The sequence below is a fragment of the Limulus polyphemus genome, unplaced genomic scaffold (genome assembly GCF_000517525.1).
Source record: "Limulus polyphemus unplaced genomic scaffold, Limulus_polyphemus-2.1.2 Scaffold1295, whole genome shotgun sequence".
NCBI lineage: Eukaryota > Metazoa > Arthropoda > Merostomata > Xiphosura > Limulidae > Limulus > Limulus polyphemus.
The window spans coordinates 258,096-268,308 of record NW_013666905.1 but is presented as its reverse complement, the minus strand read 5'-3'; the positions used below and the strand labels follow the sequence as shown (position 1 = coordinate 268,308).

The 10,213-nt window shown below is 37.0% G+C and overlaps 1 long non-coding RNA gene across 3 annotated transcripts in view; it reads right to left on the bottom strand.

Moving 5' to 3' along the window:
• Window positions 1–1,139: 1,139 nt before the first annotated feature.
• LOC106462991 overlaps window positions 1,140–10,213 on the bottom strand; it is a 68,302-nt gene continuing 59,228 nt past the window's right edge. For all 3 annotated transcript variants that reach the window (XR_002611387.1, XR_002611386.1, XR_001291021.2), the window contains 2 exons: window positions 1,704–1,861; window positions 1,140–1,413 (listed from right to left, as the gene is read on the bottom strand). This is a non-coding gene — a long non-coding RNA (uncharacterized LOC106462991). The remainder of the gene's footprint in view (window positions 1,414–1,703; window positions 1,862–10,213) is intronic.

Sequence of the window (10,213 nt, the reverse complement as noted above, 5' to 3'; positions counted from 1 at the left end):
ATGTACCTATGGCCCCAAAGTGCGGAGCGCATTTGTGTGACATCTGGATGCGAACCATGAACTTTCGGATGCACAGCCTGGCAAGCTAACTCTAGGCCACCTAGAAACAATAATGTAAGTGCATGTGTAAAAGAGTGGGGAAAGCCAAACAAGCAAAAATGACATTTTCCATGCGTGTAAAAGAGTTTATTACTTGCCTGTTGCTAAAACCAAATATTACCTTTAAGTATTTGATAAACGATAGCTACTGGATATAAAAATTTCCTCATTATTGTAACTTTTATTTCTTGTGTGGTAGATGACGTGTAATTCTGCAACTCTCACAAATCATACTTACTCAGAAACCAAACACTTGTCCACAAGTAAACTTAAAGTCAGATCTTCATTAACAGATTTCACGAACATATGGACGCACACGAGAAATATGACATTGCCAAATCCACAATCATGATTAATTTTCGCAAATCAAACACAAAAAAACTGATAACTACAAAACCTTACTCACAAAATCCCGTTCACACGATGTAGAGACGTTTGGATTTAAATTTCTTTCGGCCTATATTGTTTAATAATATATATTTTTATTAAACCTTACTTTATCATCAGAATGATTTATGCTTTGTTAATTTAGTGTGTCAGTTTAGGGCCAACCAAAAATATCCTAAGCTGTCGAACTCGTGGTGTAGTATTGGGTTTAAGTCCAAAAATATCGCCGACAACGACGGTACTCAACTGATGAATTCTAATCTAATAACTTTTTGTGCTATGATAATACACACTCGTAGATATACCGCCATATTAAACTGGCTATATTAACAACGGTACTCAACTGATGAATTCTAAACTAATAACTTTTTGTGCTATGATAATACACACTCGTAGATATACCGCCATATTAAACTGGCTATATTAACGACGGTACTCAACTGATGAATTCTAATCTAATAACTTTTTGTGCTATGATAATACACACTCGTAGATATACCGCCATATTAAACTGGCCATATTAATTACTAGGTTACTTCTTTAGTTCTGATCTACGTAGGTTTATCCTTTGATCAGAAGTTATTGATAATGAATACTGTGTGATTTGTTTTCTGTATTCTCCGTAATTATTTGGAAAGAAAAATAAACTCAAATTCTACAACAACATTTTATTTCTTTCAATTGCACGTAGTCAAGGGGCTAAAAGATATAAAACAATGAGTTCTCAGTAAGAAACAGTTTGTGAACAGTTAGTTAAACACCGCGGTGGCGGTTGGCTATGCTGTCAGTTACGGTGGATTAATGACTGGTCAACAGCTGCTATGTCATGTTTCATGATATTTCCCGAAACTTTCTTGTCAGAACGGTAGAAACACTCCCAGTGGAGATCACATATACTGTTCAGCTCTTCGTCTTGCACACACAGTTCTAACAATAAAAACAACAAAAGTTTGGATTTAACTCGCGTCTGCTTTCTCAAATTCGATATTGTCAGTTTTTAAACCACAGTTTCAGTTATAAAAACGTAAAATGCACGTAACCTGAAAGAACAAATTATCTCTAGGTGATGTTAGCTGTGAATTTTGGGATATATAAGGTACTAGAATATAACTTAACTCTTTTATACAAATCCCTTAAATTGTTAAAACACGGCTAAGCTCTGACAACTGGTGCTTACGACACACTAAAGCAGATAGATGCACATTGTTGAAACCCACCTTATCGGTCCACTCGAAATAATCGGGCGCTGTTTCGGATCGCTTGTACAGAGAATACGTCAGCTGTTACCCAAATTGACCGTGTCTTCTTTGATAATGATGCTTTTAGTTCGAATCTTCCGGTTATTTGACTGCGTTGCACTGTAATATGTGGCCATCTAAGAAAATGCAAAAAAATAGAAAAATTCTTAGGCTAATATCAGTGAAGTGAAAATTTAAAACTCGTGAAATTCTGATAGGTTTTGCAGATACTCTAAATGTACAACTTATTTCAGTTTTAGCGACAACGTTTTTAATATAATAAATCAAAGAGAAGATGTAAATGTTATGAAAACTTTGAGAGTAAAACTGATTTCTTGTATTAGTTCAAAGGTTTGTTGTTTGCTGGTGTTAGGGTTAGTTTTTAGGGTTACTGTATGCGATTGCAAATAACGACAGCACTACTGAAATTTGAACTTGATTTGACCCACTAACGGTATCGAAACTCGGTTTCTAGCGTTATAAGTCCGTAGACTTATCGCTGTGCCACTGATACTTGATATGTGACTTATATAATATTTAATCTAACTTATATAGAAGCCAGTGTGTGTGTCACGTCACGCTCGATTTATCAAAATTGGAAGAATCGTAAAAGCCAAAACGCATTTATCCAGATAGATATATAGTTCGATTACTGTCTGGCCATTACGATTTTAGTGACGGGGGTGCAAGGGGGCCGTGAGGGAGTGTGTATGTGCCGTGAAACCTTATAAGTGTAGTGAGTGAAATTAATCACCGGAGACTAAATTAAGAAATCAACAAATACTTTCCAGTTTTATTGTCTGTACATTTCATTTTATACTTTCAGTACATAGACTAACAACAATATTAGGTTATACTGTTGTTATTGAGCAACATGACATAAAAGCCATTGTTGGAACGTAGTATTACCAAAATGCATTGACTTTTCTATATATTATTCCGCCACGAAATCCTTTTCGTGAACGATCTTAATTTTGATTGGCTCACAAAGGAATTTACAGACATTTGATTGCCTCCACTGCACTTTTCTACCTCTTTGTTGGTGAAGCTTTTATTTACTTCAGTTAGCTATGAAATGTGAGGTTAGGGTATACTATGGGGTTGGGGGTGGTAGTACTTGTCCTTTCATTTTTGACGGGCTATACGCTAGTGTATATAATAATATACAGCATAGCAAGTGAATTAAGAAAATGGCAGGGATTTTGGCGTGGTAAATTTTCCTTGTTATTCAAAAAGTAGAAATTTGGGCATTATTACTAGGCTGACCTTGAGGACATTATTGGATGGAAGAGAGACTGTGCCAACTCCTTAAATGTAAAATATTAGTAGAAGAAATAGTATTAAAATAATAATAAAGTAAAACACGGTTAGTGCCGAGCGATTGTCTGTCTTTGGTCAGTGGTTCGGAATTAGGAACGGTGCCACGCTACCTTCTACTACGCACTGACAGACGTGCTACGAAGAAACTCCATGATTAAAGGGAGGCGATCCCTGAGTTTTGGCGGGTATTAAGGTTCTCTAGCGTATACGTCAAATCAAAACATTCTTATACAAACATCAAAGAAATCTTATTCGAGAAGTCTGTGCACAAATAAACAACAGGTTGCAAAACAATCAAACAAATTGGAAAGAGACGGTAACAATACTGATAGAAGAATTATATTTTATAGTTCCTGGTCAACAATCTTACGACGACGAGGAAAGAGACGGTAACAGTACTGATAGAAGAATTGTATTTTGTGGTTCCTGGTCAACAATCTTACGAGAAGGAAGAAAGAGACGGTAACAATACTGATAGAAGAATTATATTTTGTAGTTCCTGGTCAACAATCTTACGAGAAGGAAGAAATAGACGGTAACAATACTGATAGAAGAATTGTATTTTGTGGTTCCTGGTCAACAATGTTACGACGACGAGGAAAGAGACGGTAACAATACTGATAGAAGAATTGTATTTTGTAGTTCCTGGTCAACAATCTTACGACGACGAGGAAAGAGACGGTAACAATACTGATAGAAGAATTGTATTTGTAGTTCCTGGTCAACAATCTTACGACGACGAGGAAATAGACGGTAACAATACTGATAGAATAATTATATTTTGTGGTTCCTGGTCAACAATCTTACGACGACGAGGAAAGATTTAGATAATATTGTGGAATCAGATTACTGATCCCAGATATTACTAGGAATTTCTCTTCAGGATTACCAGAAATTCACTATTATGGATACGTACTGTATGCTTCTACCGTTTGGATGTGAATAAAAACTGTTTCCTGGGAACTACACCGAAGTATTAATCATTTTGTCATTTTTAATTCAAGAAAAAGTTAGAAGAATAAAAAGATAGAAAAAAATTATCTGATTTTTTTTTTGGGGGGGGGGGGGAGCTAAAACTTTAAGGTAGACTGTAGCAAATGTGGTTTGTTAAACAACACCGGTTTATAAAATAGTAATCATGTTGAGATCGATTAAGCCTGGTTACTGTCCTTTCAGTGCCACTGGTTGTCACCAATGTCAACAACTTGAATTATAAATCGAACGAAAAGCATTAACGTGTTTCTTTTTCTCCCCGCGTGCTGTTCGCTATAAAGAGTTTATCCATTTACTCACGTCAAGCTCTTTATTTTACATGTTCCTTTGAAATACAGAAGAAAAAAAACACCACTAGCTTAGGTAAATAATGTAAATGCACACAGATTTTATCAATTTGCAAATACAAGAATAACGTTATAAGATCTGTATATTTATTATATATAACCCGTGTCTCAAAAATAAACTTCGAATGCTATTATTCTGGTTATAAAATGTATTCTATTTTAGCTAATGTAAAGTTTTTCTTTTGAATAAATCGCCCACAAATAATAAATCATGAATTACTGTTTATTGTATAAGTTTACTCTACCATCTGTGAATAAAGATCTCCGTTAGTGAAAGAACACAGTAATATAGTTCATTATGGTTAAACGATGTAACAAAAAATAAACAGTTACTGGAAGCTGTTCCTTCTAACGTACCATCCTTTTGATGAAGTGTCGGGAAGGGGTTCGAATGTTTACTAAATACACTGGTTAGAATTTTTCACATCTATTTTTAAACTATCATTATGGTATTTTTATTAAAAGGAGTATTTTGTATTGTTAGAGAGCACGTGGATTTACGCCTATCATAAGTCTGCCAAGCTGAAAGTATTGGGATTACGACCGAAAACGTTAACAGCGAAGATACCCACTCACTAGTGCAACAGTGCATTCTAATCAGTATCAGTAAGAACTTAAGCACTATATTTAATTAGTTATGCTCATTTATTGTGCTGATATTTAGTTCTGATCAATGTAGGAAGCTTACTTTGAATCAGAACTTAATATTTATTATAGGCTCTGTTAAAATTCATGTTCTCTCCCTCTCTCTGGGAGGTAAGGCAGAATAGACGTCACGTAACCATGTTAAACAACTTTTGGTTGAAAAGTGAACTGCCCGAAATTAGTTGTGTTCCTGATTGCGAGATGGGTTCATATGTATAAATAAAGCAGTCTCGTGGCTTGGTACAGAATGCAGGTTTTCATGACTTTAACGTGTGTCCTCACCTGCATGGTAAAGTAACAAATACATGTAAATATTTAAAATTATACCACATTACACAGTTTCGTCATGCATGCATATTTTCCCGTTGTTCCTTAAGTTAAAGTACTATCTATAGGCTGAATTTAATATATTACCTACTTCATGGTGACAGATGATACAGAACGAGTTTTTATCCAATGAATAACGAGAATATTTCCTACGTAACATGTTTGATAATTGGCACAATAAACTCTGTGAGAGAAATACATAACATGTATTACGACTTTGCTGTGTAAAGTATATGCTTCCTACTGATTAAGATACAAGTATATATATATACACACACAGGGTATTGTGCGTCTACACTTGGTATTACTGAAAGTATTCTATGTAAGAGATGGACGTTGATTTGGAACGTCCTGATGCAACTATTTAAAGGTTTACCGTGAAGCTGTAACGTATTTTAGGCTGAAGATACAGATAACAGTTTTGAGGTCAACTTAATAACGCTATAAGAAACGTAATAACCTCTAACACAGAGCATGTAAAGTCGATGAGAAAGGTTATTACAATACTGGATAGGTGTCACCACTGGACATGACAGCATGGTTAGATCTGGCTGGGGAGGACCTTCCCATGAAAGTGCGAGAACAGTAACCGCACGCGCGTCCCAGCGATGCAAGATTTTCGTAGTTCATAAACTGCATCTGTAGCGCAAGCTTTAGGCAGTTCTTAAACTGTAGACGTTTTCCAATGGTTAGCGTGCGGGACTGCAAATCTGAGAGCCCACGGTTTGAGTGCCCGTTATCACAAAGAACACGATCTGTATTTTGGGAACGCGGGTTTGTTGTAAGACTGAAAGTCAAATCCTACTATTTGATTAGAGTAGTCGAAGAGTTAACGGCGAGTGTTGTTGATTAGCTTCCTCCGTCTAGACTATTAGTCCAAAATTAGCGGCGGACTAGCGCAGTTAGCGCTCACGTAATTCTAAGCAAATTTTTGTGGGTCTGTGTGCCTATTTCACACCTCTGTAATATAAACTTTACGCACTACGTATACGTAAACTGTATTTCACATTTCTGTTCAAGGTTTCTGTAGCTGTTTATAAGCTCTATGTGTACTTCCCGATGAAGCATAGTACGCCTGAACATAGATGTAATTATAATATATAGTTCAATCACTGTGGGGTCCACACAGTGTACGACATTCTCTGTTTTTCGTTGTTACAACACTCAGTTCGTTACCGGTGGGGTCCACACAGTGTACGACATTCTCTGTTTTTCGTTGTTACAACACTCAGTTCGTTACCGGTGGGGTCCACACAGTGTACGACATTCTCTGTTTTTCGTTGTTACAACACTCAGTTCGTTACCGGTGGGGTCTACACAGTTTACGACATTATATGTTTTTAGTTACAACACTCAGTTCGTTACCGGTGGGGTCCACACAGTTTACGACATTACATGTTTTTAGTTACAACACTCAGTTCGTTACCGGTGGGGTCCACACAGAGTACGTAAGACATTACATGTTTTCAGTTACAACACTCAGTTCGTTACCAGGTGGGGTCCACACTGTACGACATTATATGTTTTTAGTTCCAACACTCAGTTCGTTACCGGTGGTGTTTACACAGTTTACGACATTATATGTTTTTAGTTACAACACTCAGTTCGTTACCGGTGGGGTCCACACAGTGTACGACATTACATGTTTTTAGTTACAACACTCAGTTCGTTACCGGTGGGGTCCACACAGTATACGACATTACATGTTTTTAGTTACAACACTCCGTTCGTTACCGGTGGGGTCCACACAATGTACGACATTACATGTTTTTAGTTACAACATTCAGTTCGTTACCGGTGGGGTCCACACAGTGTACGACATTACATGTTTTTAGTTACAACACTCAGTTCGTTACCGTTGGGGTCCACACAGTGTACGACATTACATGTTTTTAGTTACAACACTCAGTTCGTTACCGGTGGCGTCCACACAGTGTACGACATTACGTGTTTTCAGTTACAACACTTAGAGTTGCTGGTCAGCTCTTTACATCGAGTACAATAACTTATATTTCTGTGTAAAATACAACAGGAACTCCAGCAGTAATTATTGGGGTTAATTGCAGTACTGATGGGGATTTGTTTTAAACTTTATAACCCACACAAGAATAAGCCTAATGGATACAGTTTCTCTTTAGAAGTATATTTATTACTTTAACTCTTTTTCACTTTCCCAAATGTTTCTGTACTGATTAATACGCCCTGCCCCCCAGTGGTTCGGCTTTAAGCTTACGACCCTAAACACCGTGTTTCGATACCCATGATGGGCACAGCACAAACAGCCCATTATGTAGCTTTGCGCTTAACAACAAACAAACCAAACTATTTATTTATTGAATTATTAAAATCCTTCAGCCATTTGTTAACACTTCCCGCGTGAAAGTTGATTTAAAATAGTTTAACAATACACCTATACGGAGAAACGTACAACTGAAAACCACTATGCGTTAGTAGTGTTTTGGTTGTCGATATACTAAGAATATGTTCAATTTTATAAAGTATTCCAAATGCGTTTTTCCTTTCTCGTGGAGACATTTAATGTAGAGGCCTGGTGGTTAGGGCGCTCGTCTTGCAATCTACGGGTCGCGTGTTCGAATTCCCGTCATCAAACATGCTAGCCCTTTCAGCAGTGGGGGACGTTATATTGTGATGGTCAATTCCACTATTCGTTGCTAAAAGAATAGCCCAACAGTGACAGTGGGTGGTGTTGACTGGCAGCTCTCTCTCTCTCTCTCTAGCTTGTCACTGCTAAATTAGGGACGGCTAGCGCTGATATTTCCCGAGTAGCTTTGCGTGAAACTTAAACCAAATTTAGACTGTCACCAGCCTAACTACAAGTATGAGTTACCTGACTGTCAGCTACAGAACCGAGATAAAGTATTTGTTACTTCGCCAAGTTAAGTTATTTGACTGTCACCAGCATAACTACAAAAGATATTTGTTAAAGGCTTACAACTTCTTCCGGTTTATATACAACGATTGTACACCTCACTATTCAATACTACTATTTTCAGAAGTTTTACAGGTAATGATAGTATCGCGACGAAAATTCAGCAACAAGCTTTACTAATATTACTTATGTATTTACATAAGTGAGGAGCCCCCCAGTGGCACAGCGGTATGTCTGCGGACTTACAACGCTAGAAACCGGGTTTCGATACCCGTGGTGGGCAGAGCACAGATAGCCCTTGTGTAGCTTTGTGCATAATTAAAAAAACAAAAACAAACATAAGTGAGGAAGAGAAAGGCACTTTAGTCTGTAGTTTTATGGAACAAGAACAATAATTTATATAAATATTTATATTAGGCAATAAAAGAAGTGGGCTTCTGTCCTGTATTGAACTACTGTACCTCTGGGAGTTTTACTTCTGTATTATTACGATCCATAGCTATATTGAAGTACTGTACCTCTGGTAGTTTTACTTCTGTATTATTACGATCCATAGCTATATTGAAGTACTGTACCTCTGGTAGTTTTACTTCTGTATTATTACGATCCATAGCTATATTGAAGTACTGTACCTCTGGTAGTTTTACTTCTGTATTATTACGATCCATAGCTATATTGAAGTACTGTACCTCTGGTAGTTTTACTTCTGTATTATTACGATCCATAGCTATATTGAAGTACTGTACCTCTGGTAGTTTTACTTCTGTATTATTACGATCCATAGCTATATTGAACTACTATTAGGATCTATATTTTGTTTACTACAATAACTGAACAAAACGTAATACCGACTGGGCCAGTTTTTGCTTTGATTTTTCTTAAAGTAATTTAAATAACCGTATTTTATTCTTTAAATGTATTTAGAAATAGATGTGATTTCATCACCACTAAACTCCTGCCGTTAAGAACGAATACGAATGCTCGTGAAACATCGGTAACTTTTACAAAATAATTATGTTTCCTTATGCCACCTGTCATTAAATGGTGTTTCTGATATTCCACGTGGTTAACACGACCTCAGTCTTTATCACTTTTGCCCAATGTTACAAAGATTCTTTAGAGTTCCACTGCTCTTATCTTATTTTCTACAAACCACACTAGTCAGTCTTTCTATTCTTTCATGTCCATTCTACAGTTTCTGATCTCTCTGCCTATTCTGCTTGACCTGGTGCTTCAAATGTTTGCCTCTCATTGCCTCTCAAGCTGAAATTTCTGTAACAAGAAAAGTGTTAAGAGTAGGAAACTATTTTGTAGTGCTATATAAAAAATGAGAGAGAACCATTTCTATAGCAACAAGCTCCACGGAGCTATGGTAGAAAGAATTTGGTTCAGAGAGAATTATATGTAAAAGTATTAAAACCCCACGCGGTATATTATATTACAGAGACATTTACGACTCCAAGGATTGACGTAACCAAAACAAACGCTGCAAGAATATGGCCAAAGCCAGAAAGTAAAAATATTAATGATTGCAAAAGACGAAAGAGAATGGGGTGCTGCGCCGAACGAGCGACGGTTTTGAGAGTATGAAAAAAGGGGGTAAAATGCAACGTGAAATAAGGGTTACATGGGGGGGGGGGGTAATTCTTTCTTGCTATAGAACCTAACCGTGAATCAGAAGAGAGCAAATGGAAGTCCACTTTATAACAGGCCACGGTTACTTTCCGATACAAACAGTTGGAATTGGTGCGGTTGGTACGTAATCCAGAACAGTTTTCCTGGCTGTGGGTTGAATTGGAAGAGCATAAATGTTATAATTTTGATAGTTTTATAGCTTAAGCGGCTAAGCCTAAAAATAATGTTGACAAGGATAGTAGCTTTTAGTCCAAATCGCAATCAATGTTCTTTCTTTACGGCGGCCCGGCATGGCCAGGTGGATAAGGCGTTCGACTCACAATCTGAGGGTC